The sequence below is a fragment of the Callithrix jacchus genome, chromosome 1 (genome assembly GCF_049354715.1).
Source record: "Callithrix jacchus isolate 240 chromosome 1, calJac240_pri, whole genome shotgun sequence".
NCBI classification, from domain to species: Eukaryota; Metazoa; Chordata; class Mammalia; order Primates; family Cebidae; genus Callithrix; species Callithrix jacchus.
Genome location: NC_133502.1, coordinates 199,123,965 through 199,148,020, shown reverse-complemented (window position 1 = coordinate 199,148,020; position 24,056 = coordinate 199,123,965). Strand labels below are relative to the sequence as shown.

The window sequence follows — 24,056 nt, the reverse complement described above, 5'->3', positions numbered from 1 at the left end:
GGTACAAAGAGTTCCAGCACATAATGACCTATCCCATAAAGGTACTACATGGAAGGATAATGATTTTTGGAAAAGAGTTGTTCCATATACTGTTATGAAAATGAATGACTGATCGACTTTTAAAAATTATTCACAAAAGTGCTCGCTTTGGCAGCACATATACTAAAATTGGACCGATACAGAGAAGATTAGCATGGCCCCTGCACAAGGATGACACGCAAATTCATGAAGCGTTCCATATTTTTAAAACTCCTGAAACTGAAAAGCAACTTCAGCAAAGTCTCAGGATATAAAATCAATGTGCAAAAATCACAAGCATTCCTATACACCAATAACAGACTTAAAGAGAGCCAAATCAAGAACGAACTGCCATTCACAATTGCTACAAAAAGAATAAAATACCTAGGAATACAACTCACAAGGAACGTAAGGGACCTCTTCAAGGAAAACTACAAACCACTGCTCAATGAAATAAGAGAGGACACAAACAGATGGAGAAACATTCCATGTTCAGGGTTAGGAAGAATCAATATCGTGAAAATGGCTATACTGCCCAAAGTAATTTACAGAATCAACACTATCCCCATCAAGCTACCATCGACTTTCTTCACAGAACTGGAAAAAACCATAATGAACTTCATATGGAACCAAAAGAGAGCCCACATAGCCAAGTCAATTCTAAGCAAAAAGAACACAGTGGATGGCATCACACTACCGGACTTCAAACTATACTACAAGGCTACAGTAATCAAAACAGCATGGTACTGGTACCAAAACAGAGATATAGACCAACGGAACAAAACAGAGGCATCGGAGGCAACACAACATATCTACAACCATACAATCTTTGAAAAACCTGACAAAAACAAGCAATGGGGAAAGGATTCCCTGTTTAACAAATGGTGTCGGGAAAACTGGCTAGTCATGTGCAGAAAGCAGAAACTGGATCCCTTCCTGACACCTTACACCAAAATTAACTCCAGATGTATTTAAGACTTAAACATAAGACCTGGCACCATAAAAACCCTAGAAGAAAATCTCGGCAAAACCATTCAGGACATAGGAGTAGGCAAGGACTTCATGACCAAAACACCAAAAGCATTGGCAACAAAAGCCAAAATAGACAAATGGGACCTAATGAAACTCCACAGCTTCTGCATGGCACTAGAGTGAATCAGCAACCAACAGAATGGGAAAAAATTTTTGCAGTTTACCCATCTGACAAAGGGTTGATATCCAGAATTTACAAAGAACTCGAACAGATTTACAGGAAAAAAACAAACAAGCCCATTCAAAAATGGGCAAAGGATATGAACAGACACTTTACAAAAGAAGACATATATGAGGCCAACAATCATATGAAAAAATGCTCATCGTCACTGGTCATCAGAGAGATGCAAATCAAAACCACATTGAGATACCATCTCGCGCCAGTTAGAATGGCGATCATTAAAAAATCTGGAGACAACAGATGCTGGAGAGGATATGGAGAAAAAGGAACACTTTTACACTGTTGGTGGGAGTGTAAATTAGTTCAACCATTGTGGAAGACAGTGTGGCGATTCCTCAAGGCCTTAGAAATAGAAATTCCACTTGACCCAGCAATCCCATTACTGGGTATATATCCAAAGGACTAAATATCATTCTACTATAAGGACACATGCACACGAATGTTCATTGCAGCACTGTTTACAATAGCAAAAACCTGGAACCAACCCAAATGCCCATCGATGATAGACTGGATTGGGAAAATGTGGCACATATACACCATGGAATATTATGCAGCAATCAGAAATTATGAGTTCGTGTCGTTTGTAGGGACATGGATGAATCTGGAGAACATCATTCTTAGCAAACTGACAACAAGAACAGAAAATGAAATACTGCATATTCTCACTCATAGGCGGGTGATGAAAAATGAGAACACATGGACACAGGGAGGGGAGTGCTAAACACTGGGGTCTATTGGGGGGAAAAGGGGAGGGCCAGCGGTGGGGGAGAGGTGGGGAGGGATAGCCTGGGGAGAAATGCCAAATGTGGGTGAAGGGGAGAAAGGAAGCAAAACACACTCCCACATGTGTACCTATGCAACTGTCTTGCATGTTCTGGACATGTACCCCAAAACCTAAAATGCAATAAAAAATTTAAAAAATAAAATAAATAATGAATTAAAAGTTGTGGAAACTCAGAAGTCCGAAATTAATTTCACTGGGCTCAAGTCAAGGTGTCTTGCCAGGGCGGTGTTCTCTCTGGAGGCTCTAGGAGAGAATGTGCTTCCTTGCCTTTTCTAGTATCTAGAGCCTTCTGTGATTCATAGTCTTTTCCTTCATCTTCAAAGCAGCATGGCATCTTGTTTCCGTTATCACATTCCCTTCTTCTGTAGTCAAGTCTCCTTCTGCCTCTTATAAGGGCATATAAGAGCACTTAAGATTATATTTAGGGCTCACCTGGCTAATCCATAATAATCTCCCCAGTTTTTGACCCTTAATTTGATCACATGTGCCGAGTACCTCTTGCCATATAAAGCAACTTTACGATTCCAGAGATTAGGACTTGGATATCTTTGGGGACCATTATTTAGTTTACCATAGTCTCTTATTGCTACTTTTCTTTCTGCAGTTCATGGTTCCTTTTCTGAAGACTAACTTTCTCTGTTTTGGCATACAGGTGCCAAGCATATATAATCTACAATGATGGTTTTGGGTCCTGGGTTCACAAGAGAATACTTCAGACTAACAGGAGGATTGAGTCTCAATTCCAGATTCCCACAAGAGGTAGTCTGAAGGTCTCATTTGGTCAGGTTTCCAACCCTAGTTCAGTTTCCTAGGCAAGGGGGAAACCTCATGCAGAGCAAACATGACTTCAGACTTCACAGCCTTGTTGAGGAGGTACAATTCCTAGAGAAGAAAGGATGAGTAAAGTTGTTAATTTAGCTGTAACTAGAGGCAGGATAAATGCATATTCTTGAAAATAATAATTGGAGTGTTTTGTTTGCACCAGGCAGGGTGAATCTAACAGCAAATATTAGATTATCATCCCTTTGGTCTTAAAACCAAATGAGAACCAGTCTTGTAATTGTAAGCCTCAAGATAACATTATGAGAGATGAACTCTTATAAGTCTGAAAGAAATGGAGGATGAAAGAAATAATAATATGTTTAGATGGGGGAGAGGACACATAGAAAATAAGATTCTTGTGTATCTTTATTGTTTGTTTCCCCTCAGATTGTTGATTTAAATAGCTTTTGTCATCACTCAAGTAAATAGATTCTGTGAGTCTTGGGGTAGCAAACCTGGGCCTCTTCTAGTTGCATTGTGAACCTGAAGATCCCCCCCTGTAACTGCCCCCACCATTTGTAGACCAGCTGCAGATGTGCTGGAGGGATCTATTCAGCTTTTTCTCAGAGAGGATGGTGTTCATTGCCCCCAAACCATGCTCACATTCTTTGAGGATGTTTTCTGTTTGAACTTGTGATCATATTTTCCTGGCATTCTTACTTTGTACCTTTTTTCTCTGAAGTAAAAAATCTCTTATGGGCCAGGCACAGTGGCTCATGCCTATAATATCCTTGTACTTTTGGAGGCTGAGGTGGGCGGATCACTTGAGCCCAGGAGTTTGAGACCAGCCCGGGCAACAAAGTGAGAACCCATTTTTACAAAGAAAAAAATAAATAAATAAAATTATCTGGGCATGGTGGTATGTGCCTGTGGTCCCAGCTACTCAGGAGGCTGAGGTGGGAGGATCTTTTGAGCCCAGGGGTGGGGGAGTTGAGGCTGCAGTGAGCCATGTTTGTGCCACTGCACTCCAGCCTGGGCAACAGAGTGAGACCCTATTTCAAGGGAAAAAAAAATCTCTTCTCAGATGTTGCAGATTTGTTTTATACTTCTGATATAACAAAAACTCTAAGTTTGCTAATGCTTGCAGCATGTCTTAATTTTATATTTGGTTGTCATGTACAATTTCTAATATTCAATTCCTTGGTGAAGACTAATTGGGGATCTATTAATTGATGGCACTTGAGATAGAAGAAATAACCATATTTAACAACATATTGTTAGTCTAGAAACAAATTACTACTACAGCTGCCTCACTGAACAGGCTCACATGATGTGTCTGGTTGGAGGTAGATGCTAACAAATCAATGCAGAATTGTAATAATTTCAATTTCAAATCAGTTTTTTTTTTTTTTTTTGAGACTGGGTATCATTCTGTCACCCAGGCTGGAGTGCAGCACGCAATCACAGCTTACTGCAACCCTGACCTCCTGGGCCCAAGTGATCCTCCCATCTCAGCCTCCTGAATAGCTGGGACCACACATGTATACCACAAACGCTGGCTAATTCTTAATTTTTTTTGTAGAGACAGGGTCTCACTATGTTGCCTAGGCTGGTCTCAAGTGATCCTCCTGCCTAGGTCTCCCAAAGTGTTGAGATTAGAGATGTGAGTCACCATGCCTGGCAAGTTTTAAACTTTAACATATAAAAGCATTTATTTAAAATTTTATTGCATTTTTAAGAATTCCATTTATGAGTCTGGATTATTCTTTAGTAGATGGAACAGGATTTATACTAGCAAAATATATGACTCCCATTTTTGGATGGAGGTGCTAATTCTTCACAAATAGAATAAAATGCTCATTAAAAAATTATCTTCCTAATGTGTTCTACATTAAAGTAATAGTTACCTTTTCATATCCTACTTAGCAAGGTCACAAAAGATATGGCATAGGGCTGTGTGTGTGTATATATATATATATAATGTGAAAATACTGATTATGGGAAAAATAAGGGGGCTTATGCTAGGAAAGTAGTGAAGGGTGGGTATTGCCTAAGCCTGGGCACCCATAAAGTACGTAAGACGTGGGTGCTGGCCCACGAGTATGTGTGAGTACTAGTCTCCAAAACCATCTGGCCTAATGCATTTATATGAGCAAATTAGAGATGTAAATGTGGCCATTCAGGATTAATCACACACTGTGCTGTTCTTTGCTAGTCTTGGTGCCATATCGCATTTCACGTTCTTGGTACTCTGTATGATTTCTTTAGATTTATTACTTTTGTTTGGCATACCATATCTTATAGAGTATTAATGCTAGGTAATAGAATTTTTTTCAGTCTGTACCTGCAATATAGAAGAACGATCTCAAGGGGAAAGGGGAAACAGCATCAACTCAGTATTGTTTTATTTTCACTTATTGCTCAACTGCTACCTAAAATCCTTAGTAAATTTACTGCCACCTCCATGTTGAGCATTTTTTGGCATTCCTAGGATAATCCTATATTTCCTGGCATTTTTCTGGTGGATGCTCTTCATGCTAAGTATTGGGAGACTTGTGAAAAAAATGTAAATTGACTTGCCTGAGGTAACAAGTTAAGTTCTGGGGCTCAGAAATAATAAAATGTGATAATCACTGTGGCAGAAATTGCTAGTTGTTTCCCCAGTATTCACTTCCATTTCTTCCTTAGCAATAAACTTTGCAATTATTAACTGGACCTTTGGTCACACAGAATAAAGGCTGCATTTTCCAACATTACAGCTGGTGTAGAGGCATAAAATAAAATTCTGGCCAGTGGGATATAAGCAGAAGTGTCAAGTACAATTTCTTAGTCATATCTTTATAGGGAAGAATGTTCCTTTCTTCCTTTCTCTTTCTTCCTGGTTGGAGTATGGATATGACAGCTGGTACTTAAACACCTATCTTGAACTGTAATTAAAAGTTGTATGTTAAGGATGGGGTAGGAGAATAGGGGAGCAGATCTCTGATGATAGTTGAGATAGTATATCAACCTTGGATTCCTGATGTCTCATCTTTGTTAATATAAGAGAGAATTAAACTTCTCCCTATGTTAAGCCACTACTACTTTGAGTTATTTAGGACCTAAGTCTAACCCTGATTAACATAATCAGGATAAGGCATAATTTTGTGCCTATAGGAGGCACAAAGTTGGGCAATTGTCTGTTTCTGGAATTCAGATATTTTTAAAATTAAAATTGAACTCCTGGTCCTCTTCTCCTTATCTAGGTCTAACTTACTGTACGCTGGCTATTTTCCTATATACAGAATTTATCCTGCTTGTATATTAGGAAGATAGCTGAAGAAAATATTTTTCTATTAAATGAGACAAACCAGTTTATAAACCTAAGTTAGTAACCAGAAAATGTAAATCTGTGATGTTTTATAGTTCTGCTATTTATATATGATCATTGGACACACAGAGGTGCAGAAATACAGTAAGAAAGTGAAGTTTTGGAGGAGTCTATAAAATGGGAAGCATCTGCTGTAAAGTCTGTAAAAGACTACAATATCAGGTCATTTCAAGTTCTTTTGTGAGTTGAAATCTGGCTTAACATAAATGGCTTCCAAGTGGTATTGCTTCCTTCTGTTCTGGAAAAGGACATTAAAGCAGTGAAGAATGCTGTAGTTAAGTTAGATAGATGTAAAAATTGTGGTAGCATTAACACTGGAGTAAGTATCATCTTTTCCAGTATTGAAAATGAAGTGATAACAGAAGGAAAACTTAAGAGAAAGTAGAAAAAGTAAAGATAAAATACAAGTCCTGATACTGAAAGAGGATATTTCATTTTAAGTTCTGTTCTAAATAAGATTCAACTCTTAAGATTTTTTTCCTTCCAAAGTGAGGAAATGAAGACAGAATTTTATCACCACTTAATTTAGTCTTTTTCATAGATAGAGAAAACCTTTCCTAAAGAAAATTGAAAAGTAAGAATCAAGGGATCATAAAAGATATGCATGTAATCAGGAAAATGAAGCTACTGATATGGTAAATATGCATATGCTTCCTCATCAGTCTTATGGGGATATAAATTCATGACTTGATTTGCCTACAAACACTTCCTTCAACCATGCTTTGCTAGGTCCCTCTTTCTGGGAAGATTCCAGATTCCATAACTTTCTGCATGCTTTTGGTATTAAAAAATTAATTCTGGTTAAATTTAAAATCCCAATATTACATCCACTTCAAAGTCCTTCTTTCCCTTTTCTCCAGAGACAGTGGTCCAGGCTTCATTAGGAGCAAACTTTTTTTTTGTAAACGTCTCTTCCCTCTCTCTCCTGCTGGGTCTTCCAATGTGTTAGCATGTGAAGGAAGATGATGGAAAGGGTTAAAAGTCTCTTACCTTACTGGTGCAGTTGTAGTTTACTCATTGTTTGTTGTTGCAGTTTTTTGGGGTTGATGTTGGCAGGTATCCAAATGATAGTTCTTTCATGAGATCATGTATATTAATTTTTTTGAGAACCCTTTAAGGTGGCTTCCCACTGCAGTTTCTTAATGTGAGGTGGTAAGTTCCAGTTCTGTTTCTTTGAACTGTTTTCAGCATCCACCTCCAGTGTTGTGGCGTAAAGCCTCCTTCTCTGAAATCCCCTTGCCTTCTGGCAGTCTTCTTGGGTAGGATACCAGGAAGATGTTCCAAGCCATCGCCTATGGTGTCTAAATTTTGGAAATTTGTGCATCTTTGCTGTGTCAAATTATGGGCATTTAAGCTGTTGTACTGTTGTCCCCCTTTCTTCCAGTTCTCTCAATTTATCATGGCAGATCAAATATTCATTGCCTAACCCAGTGGTTCTCAAGGCTTGTCACTAGACTGGACCAAATATCGAGGGACAAAGGTTTAGTTCTCACTCACATTATGTATTCACATTGACTTTAGGTCAATTGTAGGCCCGCATTCTATTGGCTAAAACTAGTCACATGAAGCCTGACATCACTGGAGCAGGAAGTATACTCATCTCAAAGGCAGGGATTCTATTCAAATGGGCTAGATACAGAGGAGCAGTGAATATTTTGAACAAATAATATGAGTGATCACAGTTACATGATGAATTGTAGCTATTGTTAAAATACAGTTCCTACCTTAAAAAGATAACAGGAGAGGAAATTCTTGCAAATATGAAACAATCAGAGAATAACTAGTGCCAGCCTATATATACTAAAATTATGACATGGGTTATAAACAAGAGAAGATTCTGAGACAAGCTACATGGTGAATGATGGCTACAATTAAGGTGACAGGACCTGAGAAGGGAAGGAATTCCAGAATGGAGCAACAGTAAGTCATGACCTGGCTGGGAGTTAGCATGACTGGTGGGAAGGACAGAGAAAAGAGCACCATGTATGGAGTTAGATGGCCTTATTTTGAATTCAAGGAGGACAGGATTGGTGAGAGAGGATAGGTCCAGATCATGGAGGAACAAAAAGACTTAGGAAGGTCTGGCACAGTGGCTCATGCCTGTAATCCCAACGCTGTGGGAGGCCAAGGTGGGTGGATCACTTGAGGTCAGGAATTCAAGACCAGTCTTGCCAACATGGTGAAATTCTGCCTCTACTAAAAACATATAAATTAGCCAGGTATGATGGTAGGTGTCCGTAGTTCCAGCTACTCAGGAGGCTGAGGCAGGAGAATTGCATAAATCCAGGAGACAGATGCTTGAGCCAAGATCATGCCATTGCATGCCAGCCTGGGCGGCAGAGTGAGACTGTCTCAAAAAAAAAAAAAAGAAACTGATGAAAAATTGTGGATTTGATATTGTAGGTGATAGGTATGTTGATCAGTTTTTAAGGATAGAGCCTACAAGACCATATAGTCTAATGGAAGGAGAGAGCTAGGTTGAGAAGTATAATGGCATTTCTGCCACTGATTAGCTGTTTATCTATGGGTAAGTCAATAGTCATTTATTCAACAAGTATTTAGTATTACTGTGTACTAGGCATCATTGCACATACTGAGAATATAAAGTTGAATGATAGCGATCCTGCCTTTAACAAAGTTTTAGGCAAATGGAAGGTAACTGTTTAGGAAATGAAATAATGACCATAAACAGGAAAGCCACAATGAGGAACAAACATAGGCATATGTCAGATATTTTTTCAGATGCAAACCGTAGGTAAACAGATCCTACTAATGGATCAATTAAGTTATTATATTTTATAGATGATATAGCTATTTAAAATCATAGGAATCCAGGTATGGTGGCTTATACCTGTAATCCCAGTACACTGGGAGGCCAAGGTGGGAGAATAGTATGAGCCCAGGAGTTTGAGAACAGCCTGGGCAACATGGCAAGTCCTGTCTCTACAAAAAATCTTAAATATTAGTCGGGCATGATGGTGCACACCTGTGGTCCCAGCCACTCAGGAGGCTGAAGCAGGAGGATTGCTTGAGCCCGGGTGGTCAAGGGTGTAGTGAGGCCTGTTTGCACTACTGAACTCCAGCCTGGGCGACAAAGTGAGATCCTGTCTCAATCTGTCTATCTATCATCAATCATCTGTCCATCTAATATATGTATGCACATACATAATTCATACATATGATATAGCTCCTGAGATGTCCTAGATATTCTTTTGAGCAGAAAAGTAAGTTGCAGGTCTGTATATAAAATATTATCTCATGCGAGTTGGAAAAAAATGTATATGCATAGAAAAGTTTAGGGAGTGTGTGTAGATGAGGAGTAGGACTGGTGGTGATGGGAAGAACAACTTTTAATTTTTATATCCTTTTATCTCTTTGCATTTTTACCAAAATATATTTTAACTTTGTAATTACAAAACTAGTTAAACAAAGCATTCCCCCACAATCAACCTTCACCCATGACTTTATCTCTGGACTCAAACATCCTGTTATTAAAATATTCATGTTAATATATTTTGACTCTGACCTGGCTTCTTTTGTTTATTCAGCTTTTGTTCTGATAATCTTAGTTGTAACCCCTTTTAGAGTTTCATCAAATAGCTATTCTGTCTACTCTGAGTTTCACTTCTATTTTTTTTTTCCAAAAATTTTTTATTATAAAATACACATAAAATATACCATCTTAACCATTTTTAAGTGTATATGTATTTGTTTTTATTTAACACTTTCTCAGTGAATACGTTTCACCATCTCCCCATTCTCTCTCCTCAGGACAACCATCATTTTCTAAAAGCACAACCTTGAAAATGATAGTTATAGCCAACCCTGGAGACCAGAGGACAGTCCAGACATTAGGTCAGCTGTCAAGGTGTTTTTGAAGGCAAGAGCCAGGCATCGACTCTGATTTCTGGATAGTCAGAGACAGGGAATAAAAAACTTGGGTAATGACTCAGCCCAGAAGGCTGAGACAAAGGGAAGATAACTGCATTGTTAATGTGGAGCAATGGTAGTAAAAAGAAAGAAAGCAGACTGCTAATATATGCTTTCTTCAAAAATTAAGAACTGTTCTTGGGGTGTGAAAGGTCCTGACCTGGAGGAGGGAAGTACATGGCTCTTTGATCCTGTTTTGAAAGGTCGAAGAGAAAAGCAGTTTCTGCCTGGTTTCCTTCACCATCCTCAGGCCGTCTTTTTCTCTCCTCTCCTCTGTTCTGCTCTGCTCTGCTTTTCTGACAAGGCCTCACTCTGTCACCCAGGCTGGTGTGCAGTAGTGTCATCTTGGCCCACAGTCACCTCTGCCTCCCAGGCTCAAGTGATCCTCCCACCTCAGCTGCCTGAGTATCTGGAACCACAGGTGTGCACCACCATGCTTGAGTAATTTTTGTATTTTCTTGTGTAGAGACTGGGTTACACCGTGTTTCCCAGGCTGGTCTTGAAGTCTCGAGCTCAAGCAATCCACCTGCCTCGCCCTCCCAAAGTACTGGGATTACAGGCATGAGCCACTGTGCTTGGCCCAAGGTTTCTTTTAGAAAATAAGGAGGTTAGGATCTTTGGAATAGGAATGAAAAACTCCTAAACCCAAACACTTAATACTACCACTACCCCTCTGTTAATATACATACATACATATGCGTGCGTGTGTGTGCATACGCACGGGCTTTAAATGTTGTGTTCAATAATCTTTTATTGGGATGCATGATGCATTATGATCTGATGAAACCTAGAGCACATTAGCATTGGTATTATTTTGGCAAATATTTTTATATTACCTTTCAGAAACTGATTTTAAAAAAGATTAGGCCTCATGTTCAGGAACATATCTTAGATGTTTTTGTCTTTACCACATCTTGATTTGTGTAAGAACTTCTATTTCATGAGTGATTATCTAGGAAGTTATTGAAAAGCAGGCTTAGATGCATTGCATTCGGGATTTTTCAAATTGACCCATTTCAGAGTGCTTTGTAGATATAAATTTGAAATGAAGTACATAGTACCTTCAAGCTAAAATCTACTTTCTTAGGTTTTGAACTCTGTTAGGATGAATTTATTACTTTTTTTGTTTTTATTATCTCTAGAAATCCTCAGATGTTGCTCTCATATTCTTTTAAATGTATTCTGTTACTGTTTTTGATTGTATGCTTAGATTTTTGAAGTCAAACTTTTAAACAGATTTTCATATAAAATTAAGGCAAAAACACAGCAAACATATTTTATACCTAGTAAATCCAAATAAGTTGACTAACATTTTAGAAAAAATAAAACTTCAATAAAATAAGCTGCATTTTTTACTTAGCATTCTAACTTAGCAGTCTACCTAAGTTAGAAAATATAATGGGGCCGGACGTGGTGGCTCATGCCTGTAATCCCAGGACTTTGGGAGGCCAAGGCAGGTGATCACAAGGTAAGGAATCCAAGACCAGCCTGGCCAGCATGGTGAAACCCTGTCTCTACTAAAAAAAAAAAACAAAAATTAGCTGGGCGTGGTGGTGGGCACCTGTAATCCCAGCTACTCAGGAGAATTGCTTGAACCCAGCAGGTGGAGGTTACAGTGAGCTGTGATCTTGCCATTGAACTCCAGCCTGAGTGAGACTGTTTTAAAAAAAAAAAATAATGGGAAAAGGATACAGATTTATAATATGTAAAAATTACTTAAAAGTAATATAAATAACAACCATGTATAATTTTAGATAATGAAAACAGTGAAACTTCATTTAGAGTTATAAGAGGGACTTGAATAAATGGACATATATTCTACCCAAGACTGTTTTTGGATAATATGATGTTAATAAGAATATCGGATCACATTTTGTCTTGGAATTTGACATGATAATTTGAAATTCATGTGTCAGAATGAATAGATAAAAATACAAAAGATTACTTTGAAAAAATAAAGCTAATGATAGAGGGAATTAATCCTACCACAGAATAAAGCATAATTTAAAAACAGCAATAATTAAAACAGTATGATACTATTTGATTTGATCATTATGGGACACTTAAAGCTCATATACATAAAAATGACTATGATAGAAGCTAGAAATTGCTATAAAAACATGAGTTTGGGATTTTCAGATACAGTATTAAAGTTGCGCCGTTACTTTTCTGTGAGATATGACTGTGCTTCAGAAAGCAGAGGTTTTCTTTTTAGGTTTCTCTTGTAAGTTGGACCTTGTTTTAACACAGGATAGTCATCATATTTTAGGATTAGACTTTAAAAATTTTGTCTTTGAAGTGGTGTTGCTGACATTGTTGAGGATTATATAAAACAAACTTTGCACCTACTTTTTTGGCCTGGGTTGGGGGTGTTGAGAAAAAGTTTGTGCACAGGTTGTTGATGTTTTTTAAATAGTCATGGTCATAGCTGAGATATATTAGGTTAGTGTGATATATACTGTTAAGAAAAAGATTAGTTTTATCTTACTTGGCCTAATTAGCGTTGCTCGGTTCATTGGCCCAAATGTATCTAGACAAGACACTGTGAGAGCCATGTGTTCTGAGTGGAGTGCTGTGAAATACTGACATATTTTATTTTGTCTTAAAAATGAGCTAAAATGATAATTATAGAAATGTATTGTATGGTCATACTTGTAATAAATTCATAGCATCAGTACATGCCCATAAATAAAATAAACCATTCAACTAAGGATGTTTTCTCAACTTTTTATGCTGACGTTAGTTTGCTGGTTGTTTATTTTTGTTATCTGGTATGGAGTACAAGTGGTAGCTCATAGCTCAAATTTTAAAAATTTATGAGAGAAAAAGTTTTAAGTAGAGACAATTATATATTAACTTTTTCTTTTGGGGTGGGGGAATTGAGGAAAGCTGACCACATGCTTTTTAATAACAGCATAATTGAGATCTAAATCACATACCATAAAACTCACACTTTTAAATGAAGAAGGATAATAAGAGTAAAATTTGTGAGCCAGTGCGTGCTCCTCCTCGCCTGCCGCTAGGTCCAGTCCGGCCCAGCCACCATGTCCATCCACTTCAGCTCCCCGCTGTTCAGCTTGCGCTCCACCGGCTTCTCCGGCCGCGGTGCCCAGGTGCGCCTGAGCTCCGCGTGCCCCGGTGGCTTCGGCAGCAGCAGCCTCTATGGCCTGGGTGCCTCGTGGCTGCGTGTGACCATGCGTTCCGCCTATGGGGACCCGGTGGGCACCGGCATCCACGAGGTCACCATCAACCAGAGCCTGCTGGCTCCGCTGCGGCTGGACACAGACCCCTCCCTCCAGCAGGTGCGCCAGGAGGAGCGTGAGCAGATCAAGACCCTCAACAACAAGGTGCGTTTTATGGAGCAGCAGAACAAGCTGCTGGAGACCAAGTGGGTGCTGCTGCAGAAGCAGAAGTCAGCCAAGAGCAGCCGCCTCCCAGACATCTTTGAGGCCCAGATTGCTGGCCTTAGGGAGCAGCTTGAGGCGCTGCAGGTGGATGGGGGCTGCCTGGAGGCTGAGCTGCGGAGCATGCAGGATGTGGTGGAGGACTTCAAGAATAAGTACGAAGATGAAATTAACCGCCGCACGGCTGCTGAGAATGAGTTTGTGGTGCTGAAGAAGGATGTGGATGCTGCCTACATGAGCAAGGTGGAGCTGGAGGCCAAGGTGGTTGCCCTGAATGATGAGATCAACTTCCTCAGGACCCTCCATGAGACGGAGTTGACAGAGCTGCAGTCACAGATCTCGGACACATCTGTGGTGCTGTACATGGACAACAGTCGCTTTCTGGACCTGGATGGCATCATCACTGAGGTCAAGGCTCAGTATGAGGAGATGGCCAAATGCAGCTGGACTGAGGCTGAAGCCTGGTACCAGACCAAGTTTGAGACCCTCCAGGCCCAGGCTGGGAAACATGGGGACGACCTCCGGAATACCTGGAACGAGATTGCAGAGATGAACTGGGCCATCCAGAGGCTGCAGGCTGAACTCGACGCCATCAAGAACCAGCATGCCAAGTTGGAGGCCGCCATTGCTGAGGCTGAGGAGTGCGGGGAGCTGGCACTCAAGGATGCTCGTGCCAAGCAGGAGGAGCTGGAGGCCGCCCTGCAGCGGGCCAAGCAAGACATGGCACGGTAGCGACGTGAGTACCGGGAGCTGATGAGCGTCAAGCTGGCCCAGGACATCTAGATTGCTACTTACCGCAAGCTGCTGGAGGGCGAGGAGAGCCGGTTGGCCGGAGATGGAGTGGGAGCCTTGAATATCTCTGTGGTGAATTCCACTGGAGGCACTGGCAGTGGCAGTGGTGGTGGCATTGGGCTGAGCTGCGGGGGAACCATGGGCAGCAATGCCCTGATCTTCTCCAGCAGTGCGGGTCCTGGGGCCGCGAAGGCTTATTCCATCCGGACCACATCCACCAGTCACAGGTGCGCCCGCAACTGAGCTGCCTCCCACCCCTCCATTCCCCCAGCCACTGCCCACACTCCCATCCCAAGACCGCGAGACAGTCTGGAAAGTGATGTCTGCATCCAATAAAGCAGCCTCGTTCTGAGGCCTGAGTGGGGGAAAAAAAAAAAAAGAAAAATTTGTTTATTTTAGTTACAATTCACTGTTTCTTTTTGTATATTTACAGAATATACCATCATCATGATCTAATTCTAGAATATCTTCATCTCCCTCAAAAAGAGACCCTTTATCTATTAACAGTCACTCCTCATTTCCCCCAACCCCCAGTAACCACTAATCTACTTTCTGTATCTATGGATTTGCCTATTCTGGACATGTCACATAAATGGTATCGACTTATATATGTTCACATTCTTTTTTAGTGGCAAGATGTCTGAATCCAAGTCTAGAAATACCAGCATTCTTTTTTGTTTTTGAGATGAAGTCTTGCTCTGTTGCCCAGACTGGAGTGCAGTGGTGCACTCTCGGCTTACTGCAACCTCTACTTCCCAGGTTCAAGTGATTCTCCTGCCTCAGCCTCCCAAGTAGCTGGGCTTACGGGCATGCACAGGCCATGCCTGGCCAATTTTTGTATTTTTAGGGAGACAAGGTTTCAGTGTGTTGGCCAGGCTGGTCTTGAATTCCTGACCTCAGATGATCCACCCGCCTCAGGCTCCAAAAGTGCTGGGATTACAGGTGTGAGCCACCATGCCCAGCCATGATGCTCTTTTCTTTAGAATCAGTAGTGCTGCAAGAGGAAAGACTGCTTAGGAGAAATGTTAATAAGAAAACCCTTTATTATATTAAATGAAGAAGGAAAATAATTAGAAATCATATATGTGAATTTTATTTAAATCTTTAACCCAATTTCAGTATTGTTTTCGAAGTGTGATTTTTGCCATTTATAATACATACCTAAATTCAACTGCTGACATGGTAAGTTATCTCTTTCACTGTGTTCTATACCCAGAACACTCCTAGTGATTGTGTTAGATGTTATAGGTGGTATGAATACTTTTGTGGGGGTTGGATCTTCTTAATTACCTTCCGTGAAATTCTGTTAGTAGTTTTCTTATATGTGCACTCAGAACTTAAATGGAAAATTCTTTATGCTCTTAATTTCTTTTGCTTAATTTGGTAATCAGAGTGTTCACTTTTTGACCCATTTATATACTTTTGAAATATGAAGAAAAAGCCCTCTCATGTTTTCATATGAGCAGCCAGATAGACAGCACTTTAAAAATTAGCATATGTATGTTTTGACTATCTCACTTAAGACTGCCTGTCAGTTTGGCAGCTCTGAGCTTGTTATTTCTGTGTCTTCTCTTTTTTCATTTTCATGTTTTGACAAATAAGATTGTACTTTTGACAAGTGATTTATACTTCATCTAAGAATTTCAAAGTGTTTTAAATTTATTTGTTAAACTATCTAAAGATCATTTTATCTACCCATCTTTGGATAATACAAGATTCTCATCAATGTAAATGAAGATAGAAAGTGATACTATTAGACTTCTTGCAGTAAAAGACATTACTGGGCAATAATTATTTTCAGAATAATTATTGTTTACTTTTCAGAAGCTTATATTTCTTTCAGTTCAGTATCTTTTGACTTACTCCTGTGTATAATACTGTCTAAATGGGAATGACCCTTCTTTTTGTATTACTTGAGAGAGTATATCTTTCAAGAATGAAGATATTTACAGGCATCCCTTGATAAGTGAATAAATGCCATGCTGAACATTTTATTGCAAAAGGAAATTCTATGTATTTAGTCTTATATAACCAACATTATATGTATTCAATTTTTTAATAAATATTTAATGAGTACCTAATATACTGGGAATTTTGTTCTTTTTTTTTTTTTGAGACAGAGTTTTGTATTTGTTGCCCAGGTTGGAGTGCAATGGTGCAATCTTGGCTAACTGCAAACTCTGCTTCCCAGGTTCAAGTGATTCTCCTGCCTCAGCCTCCCAGTAGCTGGGATTACAGGCACCTGCCACTACACCCAGCTAATTTTTTTGTATTTTTAGTAGAGATGGGGTTTTACCATGTTGGCCAGGCTGGTCTTGAACTCCTGATCTCAGGTGATCTGCTTGCCTCAGCCTCCCAAAATGCTGGGATTACAGGGGTGAGATTGGATTTACAGTGGATAACAATACAGATAGCACTACATAGAGCTTATAAGCTACTGGGTGCACAGAGGTTAAATGAGTAAATAATGTAATTTCAAATTGTAATAAGTGGTTTGAAGAAGAAAAACTAAAGTAATAGGGTATGTAATTATTTGTAGTTGGGGGGTAGGTTAATTTTGGTTGGGGATACCCTCTCTGGGAACTTGCTATTTGAAAAGAAACTTGAATGTGGAAAAGGAAATACCTATCCTGCAGGAAGAGTATTCCAGGCAGATGTAACAGCAATTAACAAGGTCATAAAGGAAGCATAAGAAGGCAGGTATAGCTGCAGCACAATTAAGGGCAGTACAATTAAGGGAAGGTATGGTAAAAAAAAAAAAGAGAGTGAAAAGTAGAGGCTAGATCATGTATGACCTTGTAAGCCACGTTAAAGCCTTTGGATTTTATTTTTTGTGCAAAGGGAAACCTTAAGCAGGTCTTAAACAGGGGCAAATGTACAACCTAATTTATAGGAAGATCATCCTGGCTCCACCAAGAGCCTGCATCACAAAAGGCAGAGTGGAAGATATTGTAGTAGTCCAGATGATGTTGATGGCATCTGTTGCTAAAGAGAAAGGGGTAGAGGTGTTGATAAAGTGGCAGGATTTGGATTAGGTTTTGTAGGAAGAGAGCTGAGGACTTGCTAGTGGACTGGATGTTGAGGCCAGGAAAGGAGAAGAATCAAAGGGAACTATGAAGTTTTGGCCTGAGTTGCCGGATGAATAGAGATGCTATTACTTGAGATAAAATAAAACTGAAGGAGGACAAGAGTCATTGGCTGTGTGAGTCTGAGATGTGTATTAGACATCTTAGCGGAAATGTTGGGTAGGCAGTTACAAGTCTGGAGCTCAGTAGAGAGGTGGGTTTTTGAGGCATAAATCTGGGAGTCATGAATTAAGAGATGGTAGGTAGAGGCTTGAGACTGGCTGAATCTTTGAGGAGTAATTATAGACAGAAAAGAGGATGGAAGACCTGTGCATATGTTCATGCAAGAAAAATTTGTATTTTAATATAAGCAAAATCAAATGTCTCTTGCTAGTCAGAGTTCTGAGGTACAAGTAACAGAAAGCAACTGTGACTGTTTTTGTCGAAGGAAGACTTTATTGAAAACATATTGGGTGGTTAATAGAATCATTAAGGTGACTGGCAAATCAGGTTAGATAATGGGCAGAATCCAAGGGAAAACAGGTACCTGGATATCATCCATAACTATATACAGCAACTGTTATATCCTGACTACCGAACTTGAGCCATCACTGTTGGAGCTGGATACAGGTTACCCCCATGAGATCCTCTGGCACTTATGACCCTAGAAACTGGATGTTGCTGTGGCTACTTCCTGAGCAGTTTCTCTCTGCCACTATTCCTTGGGTCACTTGCTTTACATTCAATGTTCTAGTAAAGAACTGAGCCTAGGTGTTGTGTCTTCATCCTGACTCAGATGGTAGGGGAAAGTAATTATCTGAAATTTTTGGTTGCTTTCATGAGATATTCTTTATATTCCACCAAGACTCAGATAATGGGTAAGTTCCCCAAAACAGAGGATGGCAATTCTGATGCTAGGCATTTTAACAACTGTAAAAATGTACCTCCCTAACCACCACCTCATTCCCCCACAAAATGACTGTGGTTATTCTCTAATGCCATGTCCATGTTTTAGTTTTATGAATATAATACACTTGATTGCTTATGAATTCATTCATTAGAGTGCCTCCAGATGCACTTCAAGAGTATTTTATCCCACTGGTTGCGGTGCCTCATGCCTGTAGTCTCAGCACTTTGGGAGGCCGAGGAGGGAGGATCACCTAAGGTCAGGAGTTCGAGACCAGCCTGGCCAACATGGTGAAACCCCTTCTCCACTAAAAATACAAAAATTAGCTGGGTGTGGTGGCAGGCGCCTGTAATCTCAGCTACTCGGGAGGCTAAGGCAGGAGAATTGCTTGAACCAGGAAGGCAGAAGTTGCAGTGGTCCAAGACTGTGTCACTGTACTCCGGCCTGGGTGACAGAGTGAACCTCCATCTCAAAAAAACCAAAAAATAATATTTTATTCCTACTTCCTTTTCCCGTGATCTGTTTCTTCCTCTAAGATTAAGAAGAGACCCATTTTTCCTATGTCTCTTTCACCACAGCCAGAGAAATACAGCCTCTGGTTAAAAACACACAAGTCAATAAGCCTACAGTTCAAGCATCTTTCTTTAATTAAACCTACATATTAAAGAAAAAACCAGACATACACACAGTCACTACCACTGCATACTCAGGGTTTCTTTGGGAAAGTTAATAAATCTAAAGCTGTATATTCTGGCCCAAATATGTGACTACTGAATCGATTCCAGGTAAGTTTTAATTAAGTATGACATACTGAAATTTCCCCAGATTAATTATTAATTATATAATAGCAAAATTACACTTGCACTGTAGCTGTGGCTACCTGATAGAGAAAAGATTGTAGCCAAAGGTATTACAATCCATTAATTTGATTTATATAAGACAATTTATGACATAGTCATAGTATGGTTATGGTGAGGACTAACTGCTTGCCAAAGAGATAACAAGTAAGTATGGTAAATCCTCACTTAGCATTGTTGATAGGTTCTTGGAAACTGTGACTTTAAGTGAACTAATGTATAATGAAACCGTTTTTTTTCTCATTAACATTATAAAAATGATGTTGAATAAAAGACATTATTTGAGGACCTGCTGTATGTTGTTCTCTTTAAAGTTGCAGTTCCAAGAACCTATGGATAACATTAAGGGAAGACTTACTGTATTTTCAGGCTAACACTTATGTTCTTTCATAAGCATCATTGGAAAATGATTGCTGGACATTTTCATTGAGTGCTGGATTTTGTTGTCTTCCCTCAAAGAGTGTTGAACCTTTCAAGGTTGGTTTGTAAGCTTTGTTAGAGTGAGTTAAGAGTACACTTTAGTCTGGGCTAGTTTACTCCTTCTGTGCAGACATGACCTTTCTGAGGTCTCTACTGAAAGTCCTAGGTATTTAATATATCCCATCACTCTGGCTGGTTGAACTTGGAAGTCTTGCAATTCTGATTGCAAGGCAGTTGGTCAGCTTATGGCTTCCACTTTGCCTTGTGGAGTTTTACCATATGTTGGCCAATTTAGTGTTCAGCCAAAACCTAAGAGGATCCTGTGCTGATTTCTGGAGCACTGGGTCTGTGTAGCTCCCTCTAATTCTGTACTCTGAATGTTCCAGCTACTTCGTCCTCCTTAAACTCTGATCTCTGTTTTCTCAACTCAGCAAGATCCTTTTGCTCTGTTTGGGATCCCTTTCCTGCCCTGAAGTCTGGAAAGTGCCTCTAGGCAGAAAGCCAAGAGTGATCATAGGGCTCATGTCATTTGTTTTGCTTGCCTCAAGGTTCATAGTACTGTGCTGCCTGTTGTGTGAAACACTTGGAAAGCAGTATTTTTTCTTTATTTTATCCAGTTTTTTAGTTATGTTAGGAGAGTAAGCCTAGTCCCAGTTGCTCTGTGGTAGACAGAAACAGAAGTCCCATTAGAAAAATGATTATACCACTGAAATGCATGAGCATTAGTTCTGGTACTTTGCAACCCTTATAATTTGGAAAAAGTTCATGGAATGATGAAGAAAGAGGAAAAAAAATTCAGTGTTAGCATAGTAAAATAACAAGTAGAGTAATAATACTAAATATATAGGATTATCATATGTATAGGATATGTTATGTGTGTTCTTTTGTGTGGATAATTACATACATAATTTAATCTCAAAAATCATAGGTAGGTGCTATTATTATCTCCATTTACAGAGTTATAAATTGAGGTACAGAAAAATGAAGTAACACAAGAGCACACAGCTAGTAAATGGTAGATCTAGGGTTTGATCCACCCTAGCCAAATAAAAATTGCTACCTAAGGAAACTGGGTAGGTCTCACATTCCATATCTGAGCAGTGAAGTAGGTTGTATTTAGAAGTATGGTATTGCTCAAGACTCAATTATATGATCTTTTTTTCTCCTTTGAAAATTCTTCTTGCTCCAAATTTCATCACTGGCAGAATTTTTTTAAACCTAGGGCTTTATATACATCATCATTATCATGTGAATGACCCCCATCTCCTTATAGCTCTACCTATTTACTGATACTCCATATCTATATCTACATCAATATATATCCTTAACTGTAGGTCATACCTCTGCCTACTTACTTCACATCTCTGTGCCTCTCAGTACCTTAGAGCCTACAGGTCTTTTTTTTTTTTTTTTTTGAGATGGAGTTTCGCTCTTGTTACCCAGGCTGGAGTGCAATGGCGCGATCTCGGCTCACCGCAACCTCCGCCTCCTGGCTTTAGGCAATTCTCCTGCCTCAGACTCCTGAGTAGCTGGGATTACAGGCACGCGCCACCGTGCCCGGCTAATTTTTTGTACTTTTAGTAGAGACGGGGTTTCACCATGTTGACCAGGATGGTCTCGATCTCTTGACCTCGTGATCCACCTGCCTCAGCCTCCCAAAATGCTGGGATTACAGGTGTGAGCCACCGCGCCCGGCCTTGATCCTACAAGTCTTAAACAGAATTCAATATCCAACCTTTTTTCTGTGACCTACACTTCAGTTACTGAAGTTTTTCTTTTTCTAACTGACAGTGAAACATTTGGGGATCACCTTTAAATCCTTCTTGGTTCCTTTCATGAAACAGGCTCTTAGAACCTGTTTTACTTGAGAAATGTCTCTCAAAAAGGTCCTTTTTTGTTTCTGCTGCCCTAATCCAGGACCTCCTTATTCCTTATTGCTCTGTTGCAACAGAAAGTTATTTGACCTTCTTGTCTTTATTGTTTTCCTATTCTTTCTATCCTTCACTGTACTTGCAGAATTATCAGCATAAAACTCAGATAGATTTGCTAATACCTTAATAAAAATCATTAAAATCTTGTAGTGGCTCATCATTGTATTCTTTTTTTTTTGAGGCGGAGTTTTGCTTTTGTTACCCAGGCTGGGGTGCAATGGTGCGATCTCGGCTCACCGCAACCTCCGCCTCCTGGGTTCAAGCAATTCTTCTGCCTCAGCCTCCTGAGTAGCTGGGACTACAGGCACGCACCACAATGCCCAGCTAATTTTTTGTATTTTTAGTAGAGATGGGGTTTTACCATGTTGACCAGGATGGTCTTGATCTCTTGACCTCGGGATCCACCCGCCTCGGCCTCCCAAAGTGCTGGGATTACAGGCTTGAGCCACCACGCCCGGTTTATCATTGTATTCTAAGTCAGAAGTTAAAAGCAAGGCTTTGGATCTGACTGACTTCAATTTCCTTTCCTCTACTTTCTAGCCATGATACGTTGGGAATTTACTTAATTCTTTAGCCTTAGCTTCCTCTCCTATAAAATGGGCATAATAATAGTTCCTCTTCATAAGAATGTTAGGAAGATGTTATTTCAATGAAATAAAAAAATGTTAAAATATTTCAGTGCTTGGCATGTACATACTCAATAAATGAAAGCTGTTATTGTATTGTTAAGAGAATAGTGTTCACAGCCTTCCAAAGGTCATTATAGCTTGCCTTGCATTATAGATTGCAGATCTATTAGAGGCTTGCTAATGTAGCTCATACTTTCGTACCTCCATGTTTTGGTTCATGCTGTGTTCCCTGCTTGTTGAAAGAATACCGTGCCACCTCTCCTGTGAAACCTTTCTCAGTTACCACAGTTAGACCTAATTACTCTTTAGGGCTTACTTAGTCTTAATGAGAGAATATGCCACTAGTTATTCCCGTTCTTCTAGCACTTAGCTTGCCTAACAGTTGGGCTCTTAAGAGTCAGACAAATGGCAAGATCAGTCAGTGTTAGCTGCTATTGTTATTATTATTTTTAGTAGTTGTGTTAGTAGAGGTCTTCTCTTTTGACCTCTACCAGACTACTGCCTCCTCAAGGGCAAAATCATCTGATTCATTTTTGTTTTTTCTCACAGTGTCTACAACAGTCCTTTGTACATAATGAGTACTCAGTAAATGTGTTGAATTTACAGGGTGGAACTTCGGCCTGTCTGGAGTCGCCTGATAGTGGAAGGAAGTGAGATGGGTAAGGACAGTGGTGATCTGCTTTGAATGTTGTGGAGTGATCTGTAGCAGTTTTCTGATAGGGGAATGGGAGCATGGTCCTGCATCACCTGGGCTGTGTGGCAGAATTCTTCCTGCAACAAGTTATTTTAATTTCTTTTCTAGCAAAGTGAGGCCTTGATATTGTCAGATTACCCAACTGTGTGAAAAATATCACTAATGAGGCAACATTTTTTTGGTGTTAAATACACTTCTACCCATTGTTTCTTTATTTTCTTAACACCTCCTTAGATACTTGAACATAATTTAGAGGTCTGTAGGAAAAGTAATGTATTTTTCAAATACTTTTCACATTGAGTTAAATATTCTCCTAAAACAATAAATATAAATAAATATGAGTCTAGCCTTTTCAGGCATTTACCCTTTAATCAGTGTCAGATACATCACTCCTTAGGAAATTTTGAAGAAATTAACAATGGAAAAAGATGTGTTTTCTTCATTTTTTCTTTCTTGCTTTTGTTCAGATTTGAATAGGCAAGTAGTTATTGAGTAAGATACTATTTTAATAAATCGTTTTACAGTATTTGCATTTAGAGAAGTGACCTGCAAAGTGCTATGTTAAAAAATGAGGGAGATGTAAAAACGTGTAATTACTGTTTGATGTTGGATCTTTGAAACACTAATGTTAAATTTTAACATTCTGAACTATGCTGGCTTAGTAGCTCTATATAAACATTCCTAATAGAAAAAATATATTGATACAATAGGAATTCTGTAAATATTTCAGGTGTAAATACAGATTCAATTTGGATTAAGCAAAAGAAAGAGGAAAAAATAACGTGATTTAAGATGGTGTGGTTATTTAAAGGCTTTTAGGTAATAGTCCTCTGTCGAGTGCTACCTATTAAACGAAAGCCAAAACGCTCACCAGACAGCAGGGAAAGAAGTGCTATATAGATTACAAATAAGTAACCCAAAGGAAATATACCTAAAAAATTGAAAACCAGTTTAAAGCCTTGCATCACTTTGAAGCTTTAGATTGATTATTTCTACAGAAACATAAATATATTTTCTCCTTTCTTGATACAGTTTACTGTTCTCAGATTCTCTATTCCCACCCCCAGTTTAAATAACTTTATATTAAGTCCAAGAACATCTGAGCCTAAGAGATTGCTCTTCAGTCTACAGACCATGTGTGGTATGCATATGGATTCAGAAAGACCACCCCAACAGATTAGGAACTACTGGGTCTCTTAATTTGCGTATGAGATACTGAGGCCTTGAGTGGTTTTAATCAGCAGTCACAAATTAGGATCAGCAGTCACAAATTGCAGATG

At 39.4% G+C, this 24,056-nt stretch overlaps 1 protein-coding gene, 1 non-coding gene and 1 pseudogene across 6 annotated transcripts in view; all 3 read left to right on the top strand.

Moving 5' to 3' along the window:
* Positions 1-24,056, top strand: part of TTC28 (tetratricopeptide repeat domain 28) — a 708,603-nt gene that overhangs the window by 224,853 nt on the left and 459,694 nt on the right. Inside the window, exon 2 of one of the 4 annotated variants that reach the window (XM_035258970.3) lies at positions 22,689-22,741. The exons of the other annotated variants lie outside the window; for them this stretch is intronic. The gene's annotated coding sequence lies outside the window, so the exon portion shown is untranslated. The remainder of the gene's footprint in view (positions 1-22,688; positions 22,742-24,056) is intronic. 4 annotated transcript variants of the gene reach the window in all.
* Positions 139-245, top strand: LOC118147994 (U6 spliceosomal RNA). Its single transcript, XR_004734731.1, has one exon. It is a non-coding gene; the product is annotated as a U6 spliceosomal RNA (small nuclear RNA).
* Positions 13,093-18,309, top strand: LOC128929725 (keratin, type II cytoskeletal 7 pseudogene; annotated as a pseudogene). Its single transcript, XR_008476726.2, has one exon. The product of XR_008476726.2 is annotated as a keratin, type II cytoskeletal 7 pseudogene (transcript).